This window comes from Rhamphochromis longiceps, linkage group LG19, assembly GCF_057381845.1.
Source record: "Rhamphochromis longiceps isolate RC_006_pf linkage group LG19, R_longiceps_female_GT1.1, whole genome shotgun sequence".
Classification (NCBI taxonomy): domain Eukaryota; kingdom Metazoa; phylum Chordata; class Actinopteri; order Cichliformes; family Cichlidae; genus Rhamphochromis; species Rhamphochromis longiceps.
In genome coordinates, this window is record NC_140575.1 from 6,441,632 (window position 1) to 6,458,860 (window position 17,229).

The following is a 17,229-nucleotide window of genomic DNA, read 5'->3' on the forward strand; positions in this document are numbered from 1 at the left end:
ACTTTAAACATGGGTGTTACTTGCATAGCTTCAACCACACCTTTAATGCACTTTACAGTGTTGAAATAATTGATAATGTGCTTAACCAGCTTGACTTGTCCAGCACCAACATTTTAAAAGGCAGTATGGCTGTGTAATTCACCGCTGTTGATTAGTACATTCAAAATCACGTTCCACATTTCCATATATAACCCTATAGAAAGCTATCCTGTCCAGTTTAATGTTTTAAATCATTAAAACATCAGCATATCTACAGTTAACCTTTTTTCTTACCATTTACAGGTGTGGGCACACAAATACGGTTGAACTATTTATGGTTCTGTACTGGAAACTTAAAGCTCTTGCTTAGGATAAACGACTGAGGCAGTGGTTGCTGGTAATTTTTTTATTCCAAAACACGCTTGACAAAGGAAATTTGTAATGTCAATGTTTCTATGTTTTGACATGTTGACACCATGAAACTGGATCTCCACTTGAATCCATTGTACTTGCTGTGAATCCATCTACAGGGGGTGAGTATTAAATGCTCAAAAGACAGATTTTCAGTAGAATATTCCTTGGTCTTTCAAACGGGAGCACATTTTTTATTGTTATTGTTTGCAGCTCATCTCATGATGAAGCGTTTGAGGGTGTCGCAGGAGTTTTCAGCAGATTTCACTCACTGCTTCACCTGCTTTGACCGCTTTAAAGATAAAAACTCTGTCGCACCTCTGCAGCTCCGCAGTCGCGCAGGAATCAAACACCGCAGCGGCACTTGACGGTAGACTGTGGAGTCCTTTATGGAGAGATTTTAAAAATGCTCCATTTTGTACCAGCAAGTGTTGCTGAATATTTTCCTTCCCTTTTGTGCTTGAGTTCTGTAGTTGGGGAGTGAAGGAGCTGCAGGTTTTTCTATTTTTGAATCTAAAAGTCACACTTTCAGGAATGTGAAGAAAAAACATTTAAAACAACTGATGCAGTTTTCTAGAAATATCACAGTTTTTCCCCAAAGTTGGAAGTTTTTGACACAACTGATTGACAGCAATCGACCAGGCAATTTCCTACTTGTGTCTTTTATCACACTGACAATGGAAAACAGGCTGATCTTATACCTTGTGTCACTTTGTTTCATTAAACGTTGCCAAGTAGGCGCCCATAGTTAAATCCTACCTTCAAGTCCATAAGAGCCCATAAGAAGAAATCAAGTTGCAGTACAAATAATCAGATTTATATTTACGCCCAAACAGGAATGGCACCACTCGTATTTTTACCTCTTCACTTTTGTTGTGCACAGCAACAATTGTCTTCTATAGTACACTGACTTTATGGAGAGAATGGCAGTAAAGTGTACCTTAATTGTCAAAGCTCTTCATTTTTATGTCTTTTGTGCTTTCATATTGATTTTTTTTCTTCCTTTTATTTCAGCTCAGAAGTTCTTTGATGCTAAACTACATCATTTTGAGTTGATTTAATTTCCTTTCTCCCTTTCGTTCTTCTCTCTGGATATTGCGCTTCCAACCAACCACATTTTTGCTTGTTTCTCGAGTTTTCTCTCCAGCTCCTTTTTTTGTGGTCTGATCTTTGTTTACTCTTTGTGGTGTCTTGATTTTTGGCAACTTCAATTCTTCCATTTATGACTTATAGATTCACTTTCTGGTTTCTACACTGGCTAAATGTCTTGTCTTTAGCAAGTACTTCCAGGGTTCTGCATGCCCTTCCAGCCATTATGTCCCCTTTATTTTATGAAGTCCAAGGTTTAGTTTCGTAGTTCTTGTTCCACTTGCCCTTTCTCTTCTTTCAATCCATCTTTTTAAATCTCCACATTTATTTATTTTATCTACTGTAAAACACCACTTGCACTTATTTGCCTAATTCATCCATCCTATTTTCCATCCATCTCTTGTCTTCCCTGTTTTCGCTTGTTAGCATAACTCCCCTCTCCCTCCATGCCTCCATATTTTTTGGCTTAATTTCCCTCCTCCTCTCCTCTTTTCTCTTTCTCCTCTTTTCATTTTCTGCATCGATAGCTACTCAATTCTACTTTTCCCTTGTCGTTTATCATTACCACCCGGCCCTATTTGAATATTTAAATGTCTCTTCTGTGACTCTATGTGTGTGTGTGGATGTATGTATGCATGCATGTTTGTGTGTGTATGTGTATGTGTGTTTTTGCTGTGCTGTCATCAGAGAGGCGGCGGCCATTTTTCAATGTCGACGATTCTGATGGAGATGCTATCGCTCGGTGCTTCATGGCCATCCATCCCCTTCACTTAGCTAATAGCCACGCCGTGAGAACGAGGGATCGAAGGCAAAAAAAATAGACGAGTGGAAGGTAAATATGTCGGCGTCGCACTCTTCTAACAGCCAGGAAATTATACGATTTATTCGCTGATGGCAAATATTGATTTAAAAAGGGGATAGGGAGCCAGTAGGGAGGCGGCAGGGGGGTTGTTTTGTTGTTGTTGTTTGTTTGAAGGATGCCACTGATCCAAAGTCAAAGAAAAGAGGGAGAGAGGGAGAAAGGAAGATAGACACGCCGATTAAAATGCATGAGATCCGAACTTTGAGATAAGTGCTGAGAGAGGGATCTTGGAGAAATGGGAGGGTGGAGGGGAGGATGATGGGTGAAGATGGGGGGGTGGAAGGGAGGGTTACATGGATGGCTAGCTGTGATGTATTCATGCCTCCAGTCAATCTCCATGCAAGGATGGACTAAGATACACAGGCCTAAGGATGGAGAGAGACAAAGAACGAAGTAAAAAAGACAAGGACTGAGATAAAGAGATCATGTGCAGAGGAAAGAAACAGAGAAAACTACAATAAATAGATGGAAAAGTAAAGGAGCGCTGCTTCAATGACACTGACACCATGTTCGCAGTAAGAGACTCTTGCCGTATGATGGGAATTGAAGCTCAAACAAATGCCGGCAACACACGCCACGACTCAAAGCCTCAAAAGTTGGCCAGCTGAGAAGGGTTCAACTTTTTAAAAATATCCAAAGCTTAAAGCAGGCTGCAAACTGGTGACAGCAAATATTACCATTCCACTTCTAACAACTGAGCATGTTACATTTTTGTAATCCCCTGTAATTGTTAGTGAATAGTTTTGATATTTTCTGCGATATTAAAAACTTTGCTAGGTCAGGACACAAGATATTAATAAATACAAAAAGATGTTTCTGCAAATATTTCACCATAAAAGCCCTGTTGAAAAAATGCAGGATTTCTGTGCAATGAAACATCAGAAGTGGCCAGCTGAAACATGAAGGTGTGATGCATAGCAGCACGTTTGGCGTGTGCCAATATTCACAAAGGTGTAACTTATTTTACATGGAGATGCTGGGCTAGAAATCTCTGTGTGTGTGTGTGTGTGTGTGTGTGTGTGTGTGTGTGTGTGTGTGTGTGTGTGTGTGTGTGTGTGTGTGTGTGTGTGTGTGTGTGTGTTTTGCTCATAGTTTCAGTTTCAAACTTTTAAAAGTAAAACTGCCAAAGATTAGAAATGATGCATCAGCAGTAGTTTTAAAAAGCAGTTTTCACTTTTGGTGACAGAGAGTGCCTTTAGTCTGTGACTATTTGATTATGTCTAACTAAAATGTTTTCTTCTACTTTTGCCACTTTTTTATTCTCTTTCTTCATATAATACTTCTAGGGTTCAAAGAGAATGTGACCTGTGACATTCTCTCTGCTGTATTCTTTGAAACGTGGTAACATTGATATCCATGAATGTCTTCTGAGGTCTTCTTCTTTTCCTCTTCTTTTGCCTGGCAGCTTACTCATCCTCTGCACTTCCTGATTCACAAACTGTCCTCCATCCATCCATCCTCCTCTCTTCTCCAAAGAACCCCTTAGCATATTTCCAGCTCAGTATCTCTGTCTAGACAATTAATAAAAGGACTTTTCTCCTTCCTTAGTACCTCACCTTCCCAGTCATCTGGTAATTCTTCCCTATCACCCACAGCCTGTCTCAACACGTTCCTGAACTCCATCCAACATTAGTCCAGCATCAGTCTTCAACTTTCAACATTTACTTACCCTCACTCACTGCCTCTTCTTGTCTGATGCTGTCGAGCTACATTCTCCCATATCGTTCAGATTGCACCTTTTGCATAGGATGTAGTCTGCCAGTGTGCAGCTTGCTTACACTCTTACATGTAATCCTACAGGGAGTGCAGAATTAGTAGGCAAGTTGTATTTTTGAGGAATAATTTTATTATTGAACAACAACCATGTTCTCAATGAACCCAAAAAACTCATTAATATCAAAGCTGAATGTTTTTGGAAGTAGTTTTTAGTTTGTTTTTAGTTTGAGCTATTTTAGGGGGATATCTGTGTGTGCAGGTGACTATTACTGTGCATAATTATTAGGCAACTTAACAAAAAACAAATATATACCCATTTCAATTATTTATTTTTACCAGTGAAACCAATATAACATCTTCACATTCACAAGCTGTTCCTTCTCTCTCTTTAGTTGTCTTTGGCCAACAGTAGCACAGTTTCCACTGGCACTCTGCTGGCCAACAGCACCATAGGAAGTTGTTGTTAACCGCTCCAGTATGGAAATCCCATTCTTTATGATGTTTGATTTGACCAAGATTTTACACCAGACGCCCTCCCCGATGCAACTGTCTCCTCTCCTTTTTATGTCGGGGCTGGCACTAGGAGTACACTGGCTTGTGCCCCCCTGCCCCCCCAAAGCTGGGTTAAAATGTGGGAATCAACAAACTTAGCATTTTGCTGCTGAATCCATTAAAAGTTTCTCTGGCACAGATCCCAGCGTCTGTACAGAAAACATTAAACATCATTTGTTACTAATTTAAACTAATTACTTGTTGCTTCAGTCCCATATGTTACATATGTGACTCTAAAAAAATGTTTATTCACATTTCTTTGCTCAGATTGAAATTTAGATGAACGCAGCAACAATATGTGATGCAGCTGTGAAAAAGAAAGACAGCATGCATTTGTACTCATTTATGCAAAAATTGATGTATGTAGTTTAGTAAAACTAATGGATATACTATGTCAAAGTCTGGGTGTATATTTCTACACTGAATTTATTCAGTCTTTTCCGAGCTATTCAATAAAAAACGTTAAGCCCCAAAGGCAACACCTTCTCATCCCAAATGACTGCCATTGCAGGTGTAATGGGGTGTAATGGTCCTAGTGGTTGGATGGTTATGGACTGTCTAACAAGTAACAAAAAATCAACATAAAACAGTGAAGGAAGTTCAGGAAAAGCAAATATTCACATATTCCTAAATGGGAATGTCACCAACGGAAGAAAGTTATGCCAGAAAATCATGCAGCCCACTACTTTTGAAACTGTCCGTGTCATGCTTTTGCCTCGTTTCAGTCCGAAAACTCTTTGCGTGCTTCGTTATTTTTGCTCCTTTGTGATTGTCTGCCCCACCCTCATTAGTTTCACCGGTGTTCAGTTGTTTTCAGTAGTGTTGTTTCTCCCCCTGCCAGTTGTCAATTTCTGAGTTTGTCTTCCTCTGGTTCCTTCTTTGATTTCTGTTTTGTTTTAGCTAGCTCATTTTCTGATTGAATCAGTCATTAGAGGCTTGTTTTTTGTTTTTTTCTAATCCTGCCTCAGTGCTCTGTGTTTGGGTTCACCACATCCCACTGTGGTGTATCATAAGAGGTCAACTCTGACAAGATAAAACAGATGTTCCTTACTACAAAGGAGAAAATTGTACAATAGGAAGAATTATTTTCAATTTGTTCAACATTTGTTTCCTAGGATGTCACTGTACAATAAATGCATATGTTTATGGTGTAAGCTGGCGACAATTCATCACTTATTTCTAATATTCTGACACACTAAAATCTGCTCCCTACAGACAATGAATCTTTGCTACTGCAAATATATTTTTAGAAAATACTTCTGTCCATTGTTGAAGTAAAGCTCTGTGCAAATAGATTAATGAATCACACATCAGAAAACAGTAAAATGACAGAGCTTTCCCAAAACACACAAAGAGAGAAATGGTGGATAAACGCTTCACAAAACAGATGAGAGGGAAACAGGGGGAGTGGAGGAGAGAGGAGGGAAGGGGGAAAGGAAGAGGGGGAGAAAATCAACAAGCAATCATAAGTTTAATTTGGTCTCCATATTAATGAGCACGGAGCTGAAATGTCAGCAAAAATGCAGTCATACATGAAAAACATTTAATGCATTTTGAACATTAGGTTTTTTTTCTCCTTCGCTCGTCTCGCAGATTCATCTTATCCGCCAAATGAGAGAAGTTTGTCGGAGGCTGCGTAACGGAACGATTTTGTCGTCGCGGCAACTAAAGTTTGTGGGAAGTGATAAGGACGCATCTCTATCCTCCGCCTCGTGATCGTCTTTTCTTTTTCCCCTCTGTCTTTGTGTCTCCATCCTCTTAATTCTTCCTCACTCTTTCTTTTTCTGTCTATACGGTTTCTCTTCTGCAACACTGTTCCTCAGCTCCTGTTGCTGTTCTAATCTTCAGAAAACTATTTCACCTTTTTTCTCTTTAAGTCCTGTTGCTTCTTGTTTTCTTCCACTTTCTTGCTTACTTAAGTTTATTGCAAGGGTCAAAAATAGCAATAAAACTACAGAATTATCAGGATGGGATAAAAAAAAAGTCTGCTGTGATAGACATGTGACCACTCCAGGTGGTACCTGGGATATGCTCAAGCATCCACCAACGTTGAACTGGAAAAGTGGTTATAAAGTGGATGGATGAAAGTCAAATGAAGACTGGGCTTACAATAATAGTGGTTAGTTGCTTCCTGTGAAAAATTAGATCTTAATTCTATGAAACTAGTCTTCTGTGAGCAGAACTCTGTCTGGTTTGTTTATCTCCATGGACTTATAAAGGGACACATGTAACACATACAAGTTTAATCCATTGACCTACAGGTGGCAATATCAAGCCAAGACATACATCAATGGACCACAAAAAGAAGAGAATGAGGAAGAAAACTCGAAAGAAAACCATGAAGGATATCTAAATATAAAAGTGAAAAGCAATGCTTTTAAGGCAATTTAACCTTTGATTATACAGCATTACTGGGGTGTGGCTGAGTGGGTTTTCTTACACCTGTAACCATAACACTCACATGATGCCACATCGTTGCAAGGTTAGATGCTCAACCTCTGGCAGTCAGCAAAGACCGGATTTTTAAGCTGACTTTAATCAGAGACATTATGAAAGAGAATATAAATTTATTTTGATTAGGATTCAAAGAAGTGTACTAAAGCTTCTTTTTGGTTGACTTGTTGCAGGTGCATAAGACGTAGAGCATGTATTTTTTAAAGTACGCCAGTAAAGCATATATGTCTGGCCCTTCCAGGTGTGACCATTATTAAATGTGAGTCTTTAGGGTTCTGGTTACATTAAACAAAGGTTTCTTGTCATTAATAAGAAAAAAAATTCTCTTTTGAGCTACAGAGTTTATCCTGTAACTGTGTTTACTCTCTGGATTGCTAAAACCCTAAATCTCCTGAACTGTTGTTTTCGGATGTGGCATGTCTATGATAAATGTTTGTTTGGGTCTGCGAAGGCGAGGGAAGGCTTGCAGTCATGGTTGAAACTGACAGCAGCTTCCTGTAACTAACACAGATATTTATTGACCAATCCAACAACCCTGACCCTGTCTTACGTAAGTATAGTCATCAAATGTCTATTATAACTCCAGCTCATTATTAACCGTTCTGCTTCATACCCCAGCGTTCCCCCACTTAACACCTCCTCTGTTTCATTCACTTCATCCTCTAAAACTCTCCTTCCTAAGCAAAGAGTGTGTATGTGTGCTGGATATACACAAAGATAGAGAAAAGAGGGGAAAACACTCTATGCTTGCTTACATTTCAGTGTGTTTGTGTGTGTGACTCAGTGTCTCCGACTGAGATGGATGTTCCACCGACTCTGAAAGAGGAGGAAGTGGCTCTGTGACACCCCATTTATACTGCTAGACACTTCAACCTGTGTGTGTCTGTGTGTGTGTGAGGAAGGAAGACAACACAGCCATAAAAAAATCTTTAAGCAACACTTCCCCTTCCAAATAACCATTATTACTCTATTTAATTGTTACTTTACTTTTAGCATATCGATTTCCAAAAAAGATTTCACTAAAAAATACTGTATGGTATAAAAACATGCATTTTTATTTAACGTTTGGTGTGTGTTTATTTTATACCAGTGCCCCATTTACATTAAAAGTCATCACAACAGAATAATGCATGTATTCTCGTTTCTATAGTAAACCTTCTGTGGTCTCTCCAGTAGGGACCTGCAAAACTACAACTGCTTGCTGTCACCAGAAGCAGCGCTTGATTAGGCTAATTATTCATATTTTATTAAGTTATCAGAGAGCTGCAGACAAACAAGGTGGAAAGTAATAAGGACAGCCCTGCACACCAGCGCAGTACCTCGATGTAGGAAACGAATGGTTGTATTCAGACAGTGTCAGAGTAAAGTGACCATTTAGTTAGTGGACCAACGCATGCACAAGCTTGCTGCACAAGCTAGACAGCACACAACATTAGCTACAACTGGAAATAGAGCAGGGCGATATGACCAAAAATATTTATCACAAGTAGGGATGGGTACCGGTATCGGTTCTGACATTTCGGTGCTTTATTTCCTGAGATGTCACACACTTTGGATTCTAGCCAATCATTGTACCTTTGCAAGCGTAGTAGGCGGGCTCAGGTACGTACATTCTTTTAGAGCAGAGCTACAGATTAAAAATGCCCAAGGCGAGGCGGTCAAAGTCTGGCTGTACTTCACAGCAAAAGATGCAAACTCCACCTAGCGACGTATAGCATTTTGTTAAAAGCTGAGACATGCGCCATATTTGATAGCTTGGTGCGAGACCTCACACCGGGCACATCTACTGCGGGTGAGTTGCCTGTTATCGGACCCGGAGTTAGCAACATCCCCCAAAAACCCGAAGAGGACAGTCCTGGCCCCTAGCCCTGCCAGTGTAGCAGAAATGATGACGGATGATGATGGCAGCAGCAGCCGTTCTTCTCTGGGTGAGTAGCTTAATGCTGTTCGTGTGTAATTTACGTTGAGTAGGCTAACCACATTATTAAATTAATGCACGTAAGGTGAACTAGCAAACACCGTCGTAGTTACATGCAGCTGTCTTCTTGTTTGATGGCAGAGTCTCCCTTCACCCTGGCCAAAAAGGCTAAAATGACCAAAGAAAAAGTGGAAAACAGCTAAACATGAGAGGTTTTTGGACAAAGTTTGTGTTTTTTCGATTGATTAAGCACTGCTTCCAGCCAAGAGTGATACCATAAATCCCCTATAGCTGCAGAAAAGGCTAACATTGTTATCTTTTTACAAAAAAAACAGCTGAACATGAGAGGTTTTTGGACCAATTTTGTGTTCTCCATTCTTTAAGCACCGGCACCGTTTCAAAAGTACCGGTTTGGTACTGGTATCAGATAAAACCTAAACGATACCCATCCCTAATCACGATATACATTCGAAAATTTGCGATAATGATCTAACTGACGATATAATTGACACTAGAAAAAATACTTCACAACTCCACAACTTTATTAGTGCAAAAAAACAAAAATTTATGTATTTTCACTTAAACAAGCAGCTGTTTTTTTTAATATCCATTAAGTTATATAAAAATTTTACAGTGCAAATGCAAATTCCTTGCTGACAGTTTAACCAAAAGGCATTTCCAGTGGAAATTGGCCGACATATCCTCAGCATAACCATGTATAATATCCACAAATCTTAAAAAGAGGTTATACACATAATGCTCCGACAATCCATCAAGCGGTGCAGGTTCGTAGCTTAGCAAAGTCGTACTAAAACATTTGACGGATTTTCGAGCGCCGTGTACATAAAATCGTTTCGAGGTCAGTAAACACAACCAGAATTCATACATAAGGCACACGGGATTATAAGGGGCACTGTCGATTTTCAGAAAAATCAAAGGATTGATTTCAAGTGTGCCGTATTTTCCAAAAAACACGGTAATAACGACGGCCCGCTAGCATGCTCTACCAAAAATAGTGCTTTGTTGTGTATCTGACGGACGAAAGCCAAACCAGTTCCACACCACTGAAGTTGCAGCATTTTTAAAAACCAATTCTGGTTCATCCGTTTCATTCAACGATCCGCTTTCGCCCTTCTTCTTCTCCACCATGCTTTTTCCGCCATGTGCGTATGAAAACAAAGGCACTGCGCATTTTACCCATATTCTATCGCGATATTTCATTTTCTTATCGATGCCAAACATTATACCGGTATTACCATGAACGGTATGACATGGCGCAGCCCTAATTGGAAAGCTAATCTGCTGTCCAGGATTGTCAGCCTCAGTATCCCAAAAAAGCCCTCTGTTATACCTCTAGGCAAATCGATCAGACCCAAACACCTCCAAACTCTTAATAGCTTTAACCACAAACAATTTTACTCAGCTGGAAAAACGGAAAAAATAACACATTTGTGGCAAGTAGCCCCAGTTGTGCACAAAAAGTTATATGTTACAAACATCATGCATAGAGTAATATATTTTTCCTCTGTCATGATGAGGTAATTAGTGTAAATGTGATTTGAAATTTAAAATCATACTCTCTGCTTTCTGAGTAGCTGAGATTCTGGAGGTTTCTCTTTCGCTGAATTAAAACCCTTTTGTTTGGACAAAAAGATGCAAAAGAAAAAAAAAGCAAAGAGGAAAAAAAAAAGAAAAGAGACTTTCTCTGTTTTCAAACGAGGAAACAACAAAAGGCCCGGCAACATGTTTTAATTGTCACCATGGAAACCAGATGAATGAGCCGTTTGACTGGCCGGTAATGACGGCTCGCCATTCAGCCTTGCAGCGAGTCACGCGTGAGTTTGTGTGCGCGTGTGTTTCGAGTGTGTGTGTTTAGCTGGGAGGTCATTTGTACAAAGCAGGGAGGGCAACATATCTACATGTCTGCTGGGACAGAAAAAATACGGCGCGAGAACAGAGACAACAACTGCCTGTTATGTCTGCAGCATAGCAGCTAAACACATGCACATACTAATAACTGAGACGAGGAGAACAAATAAACAATCCCTTCAGCTTTTTACAGATTTCCTAATTCACCACAAGTTGCTACTTCAGCTGTTTCAGTGTGTGATTTATATCACAATATTTTACAAAAAAGGAAAAAAAAAGAATCAAGACTTCACACAGATTTCTGCAGACATCATCAATTAATATTTAAAAGGTGTCAACAAAATATTTTTTGAGTTTGTATTTTTACTTTTTCAGCCCATTCTTCTAACAGACGAGTAAAGAAAAAGAGTGTGCTGGCTGTGGGAAGGTTGAGTGACAATGGGATGTCACTACTTCATGCCAGGTGACCTATGACCCCCTAAGAACCCTGGGAATTCACTCATTCCAAGACATTACATGAAAAAAGTTTGCAGAATTCCAGAAAATGTGAGAAAAGCATGCACACTAATGCTGAACACGAAAGTAACAACAAATGTGTCTCTGTCAGTGTCAATGTGCGTGCTCCTTTTTTGTCTTTCTGTGTGAGGGCCAAACATTTTCAAAAATAAAGGTCAGCTTCTGTTAAAGAGGATAACTTGGTTTTGCAGATTAAGGCCAGAATTAGCTTTGATTAGATTCTTCTTTCTGGCCTGTAGTCAGACTTCACCCATGATGGAGCTCTCATGACTTTACAAGTATAAATGTATTTGTGTGCTTCTAACTCTACAGGAAGCTGGAGAGATCACACTATTCAGCTTAGAAACAAAGAGTCTTTATAGTGACGAGGGGTGGGGAGGGCAAAGAGAGAGAGAATTTGTTGGTACAGGAATGGTTGTGTTGTTTCTGTGTCGTCTGTAGGTTTGTTCTTTCAAAATTTACTCTTTACTCTTATTCGAGAGAAGTAAACTTGAGAACATTTCTGTGACATGGGATCCTGCACGGTGGTGACTGTATTACTTTTTGTTGTATATGTTATGTATCCATTGCCTTTTCATATGCATATTGAATTCATTTGTTTCGATAAAAAATGACACCAATAAAGCCTTACTAAATCAGAACTAATGACATTCTCTGTGCTTAATCACAGAGTCAATGTGCTAATCATATCAGTGGTGTTTTTGTGCTGAAGTGTTCACCGCTGACTTACAGTCTTACTGAGGACAGCAGGTGCTGCTGAACAACACTTCCTCTGTTTTCGGCTTCCGCCATTGAGTGTGTGTGTTTGTGTGTGTGTGTGTAACTGGAGTTAATGAGAGAAACCGAAAGTCAGAGTGGGTTGATGCCGTGGTCTTCACCTACACTGCAGAGAGAACCAGGCTTTTATCTGACAGGCTTTTATCTCTAAATTTATGGTATTCTTTAATAAACATCCATTACCACGTCTTAGAAAAGACTTCCTGTTTTTTACTCTCATCCTGTTTTGATTCGCTGTTCCAAAGTACACTCACCCTGCTGGTTTTGATGAATTCAATCTCCTGAACATTTCCACCAAGAGAAAACCAAGCCACCGTGTTTTACAGCAAATGTGTAATACACAAATAGCCAAAATCCCCCTTCAGGAGGATTTTGAGGTTCATGTTTTTATGATATTTTTAGATATAGTTGCAATTTTACTTTAAAATATTTGCAATTGTATTTTTCATATTGTGTCATTTTCAGTTGTTGCTCTTTATTTAGGTTTATGCACCAAAAATATTTGGCCAGGTTTAAGAAAAGGTCTTCGTTTAGGAAGAAATAGACACTTTTACCACATTAATCAAGTTACAAAGCTCCATTTTCCTTTTCATTGGAGTTGACATAGTCCTACCCCTAGAATAACTCCCAGCTCCTACACAAAAGTGGGTCGTCTTTCAGATTTTAAGTCTGTTTTTGTGTAAAAGATGATATTTTGTATTGTGGATTGTGGCTAGTATAGTTCTTTTCATCGTTGTGCAGAGCTGTATACAGGACCCTGTACATCCTGTGTCCCATAGAGGTTAACATTCCCAATATTCTAGTTTATTCTAGCAGTCATGAGGAAATGCCTCAACATTAACGATGTGAAATGCCACTAACACCTGCAGTGTAATAACTGTGATGGGAGAAAAGGAAGAATTCATGTAATGTTGTTATTAAGCCACAGGGAGGACTGTTGTGTGTTTTCTTAAGTTATCATTTATAACTCTCATTTGTGTAACAATTATGATGAAGATCCTTGAACAATTAAGTAATGCTTGCCGTGATCGTCCACCAAAGCTATCCAACATGTTTTATTGCCTAAACTAGTCCTCTACTATTTTTTATTACATTTTAAGGCATGTCTTCTGGTTCCTGTGTGCTCCTCTGGGTTGTACATGAAGGCAAAAGCAGCCTATCACAGTGGCTGTTTGGGTTGGAGTAATTGTGAGTACTTTTACCTTGGAACATTTTTTAAGGCTAGTCTCTCGTTTGATTCTCGATTCCTTTTCTTTGCTCTTTTTTTTTTACCTTCTCCTCCACCTTTACCTCTTTCATCCAAAACACACACTCCTGCCCCTCCTCTTTTCTTTCTATTCCAACACAATGACAGAAGTGTAATAGCATAGCTGTGTGTGTGTGTGTGTGTGTGTGTGTGTGTGTGTGTGTGTGTGTGTGTGTGTGGGCATCCAGCACAGCGACCATGTAGCCTAAACGACAGACAATCTTTATTCTAATGAAGAAGGTGCCAAGGTCACAAAGAGAGCAGTGTGATGAATGGAGAAGACACACACCCACACACAAACCATGCGCCTGACACATTAATTGTGTACTTGAGCTTCCAGTCGATCTGCAACTGTAATACTGTGTGTTCTCTCTCTCCCTCTCACACACACAAACAGGTTTAAAAGGAGGCTTTCCCCTTGAGATGACTTTTACGCATTATTCTCATGACACACACTTAAACAAACTGTCAATGGAAATAAAATTTGTTGGCGGGTAAAAGGCAAACTGCAGCGTGTGTGATCTGCTGTCCGACCACTTTGAGACAAACCGCCACCAAAGCTCAATAAACAGAGTTTCTTTATTTCTGACTGCTGCAAAAGATCTTAAATCAAACCGCTTTGTTGCCTCTTTGTTCTTTGGTGTGCAGCTCTAGGTGGGGTTACTGTAGGAGAAGAACTGGGAAAAATAGGAAATGTCAGAGTATGTGTTTCTCCTGCGAATCAGTAATAGGTTTCCCACACCCACCTATGCAGGCCTGTGGATTGGAGAATAACATTTAAAGGTGTGAGCGAGTAGAACCACAGAGGCAGTAGTTGGAAATGCGTAAGTCAAGGGTCGTAAAAAAGGTGCCGCTAAGAAACACTTAGCAGTGTTTAAGTGACAAAATCAAATATTGAAATGGTGAGAACTGTTACTGTTTTTCGTTTCAGCATTTACTTCACAAAATGATTCCCGCTTCATCTCAGGGAGAAAACTTCTCCAATAGGACTGCTTTGAATTCTGTTACTGCTGATCGCTTCAGTCTTTGCTTTTGTTGCTTTGGAGGGAAACTCTGCAAACATGTTTATAGCCAACCTTGGCCTGACATTGGCTCGATGCTCAACGTCAAACTACTTTTAGTTCTGTATTAGATTCCTGCTCAATTCTCTGTGTGTGTGTGAGAGTGTTAGTGTCAGGTTTCAGTCAGAAAGTGTTCCTGGGAAGCTGAGGGAGTCTCAAGAGAGATGAGATACAGCAAGCGAGGGAGAGAGCGAGAGAGAGAGGTAGAGAGAGAGCGAGAGAGAGAGAGAGAAAGAGGAGGAAAGTTGGCGAGATGCTGCTGAGTCGTGTCTCTTTGTTCTAAAGCAGATATATCCCCGACTTTATCAAGACTGACAGAACAAACGCACAGGAAACAGCCTCCCACAGGACACATAATCCACACACACACAGATGAGAAAGAGTACGAGCACACAAAGACACAGAGGTCTGATGTGAACACACACACACACACACACTGAAACATATATAAGAAAATGTGAGAAAGTGCGGAGACACACATGCGCACATCGACACAAAGACACACAGCACGAGCTAGCGGAGATACAAACACACACTTTGCACGTGTGCACATTTAGAGCGCAAAAACACGCACTGTTTACACGTGTGGAGCTCCAAACACATACATGGTTAAGCTCATACACTGTACGCACTGTGAAAAGAAAACACAAACATGCTGCCAAGGAAAGCATATGACAACAATGTGCACACATGTGCTCACACACAGACGAGAAAGACTCAACAATAACCTCGTGGAAATCATGGAAGGGTCCAAATGAAAGGTGCACAAGGTCAACCAACATATATATATATATATATATACACACCTGCATATAAAAAAAGGAACCAAGTGCATTTACATTTTGCTAGCACATATTCTTGGATTCTGCCCCTCTGCATAACACCCAGTTCAAAATAATCCTTATTTACTTCATACTGGGCAAAACAGGCACATACAAACTCTTGTCCCAATCCACTGAAGCTAGCTTTCTTCTGATTGGCTGCCCCTCATAAACAGAGAGGGTGCTTTGAGTACTCCAGGAGAGTAGAAAAGTGCTATATAAGAATCAGTCCATTTACCATTTACCCTATCTGAATAAAACTTTTTTACAAACTTCGTCACACATGCAAAGACTATTGAAATCTATATACTTTTACAAAAGCATTTGTAATAAATTCCAATTCGCTGGGTATTTATTATTTCCCTGCAAATGCAACGTTACATTCTTCATTTGCATTTTTTTGTAACTGAAATCAGTATCCACGATGGAAGTTTGTTTGACTCACCAATAAATATGCGATGAAGTATTTGAAAAAGTCTTGCAGGCCCAGCAAAAACTGGCCTTAGTGTGTGGTTTTATTAGTTTGATAGAACTGGCAATAAGTTTTCGCATGGACGGCCTGTTTAAGGTCATAGAAAAGCATCGGATTTGAGTTTGAAATAGGATTTTGATCGCGGATGATTTCCCACAACTACGAGAGATAGATATCAGTAACTTTGTTTCTTAGATTGCTTTGCTTTTTGCTTTTGCAATCCTGTAGCTTACTTTACTTTGACAAACAGGTTCTAATGCAGTGACTTCTCGATTCAACAGGTCTGGCAGTAATCATGCCTGGTTGTTGGCTTCAAAAATACTTACTTTTCATGTCATGATTATTTACTCTGATTTCAAATGTTCTTTGTAGTGTGTCCCAGGGGGACCATATTAGCGCTTGTTTGTCTTTATGCAGCACCTGCTGCTGAAATTTTCAGCTCTTCGAGCCTTGTGTGCCCTCACACTGTCCTCACAGCGGTCTAGGGCACAAACCTGTCTAAAAGTGTGAGCAACAAAGCTATGTGAAACACTGTGTAGTCTGCATGTCTGAAGCAGACCGCTTGGGGACTATAAAAGTCAGAAGGCCAGACACAAAATTGTCGTACTTCATTAATAACTTGAATTTTTCATTGTTTTGAAATGTTGCGTTTTTGAACTTTTGCCTTCATATCATATTCTTATTGACTCAGTGGAGTTTCTGCTGCTGTCAGTGCTGCTGTTGAGACATTTAGCTGGTGATTCTTTATACATGGATGTATTATTGCATGAGTTCATGCATAATGTTAACTATTATTACTACTTAACTACTTTCTTTTGTTTTGTGTTGTTCTGATTGATATTACGCTATATAGCCACACAAAGGGACAGGTAATGACTATGACACTGATGTAATGTTCTGCTGGGAAGCCTGGGGTCCGGGCATTCTTTTGGATATTATTATGACACCTGCTACCTGTTTAAACATTGCAGTCTCACAGGAGAAAGAGCCCAGATTCTTGAACGAGCCTCCAAACTACGAGGATCCTGACCCAATGTCCTTGTTGCTCAACAGCATTAGCTTACTTTAATGCTGTGGTTGATTGGGCTACATTTTCTGCAGTACTTGTAAGTGACATCCCAATGAGAAGATGCTGTTATTTTTCTTCTCATGGTGGAAGATGTGTAGGACACATATCTTCACGCAGTCCTCTGAGTCTTCATTGTTTATGCCCAAATAACATCTGGTACACATACACACATAAAAAACTCAAGAAGACAGACAAAAGTTGACTGAGTTGACTGAGGGATTGGAAATATACGGAGATAAGTGAGGAAAAACACACACACAGACACACGTGTGCACACACACACACCTCCACAAAGAGACACAGTCCCAGAAGACTTCAGTTCTCTGCTCATATAACAAGCAGCGACAAACGACAAAACGCGACATCAGGATGTATGAGCCGAGAAACGTTCGACTCAACACATCGTTTCCCGACACG

At 39.9% G+C, this 17,229-nt stretch overlaps 1 protein-coding gene across 1 annotated transcript in view; it reads right to left on the reverse strand.

Annotated features, from left to right (window-relative positions):
- akap6 (A kinase (PRKA) anchor protein 6) overlaps positions 1-17,229 on the reverse strand; it is a 232,711-nt gene that overhangs the window by 65,506 nt on the left and 149,976 nt on the right. The gene's annotated exons all lie outside the window — the stretch shown is intronic.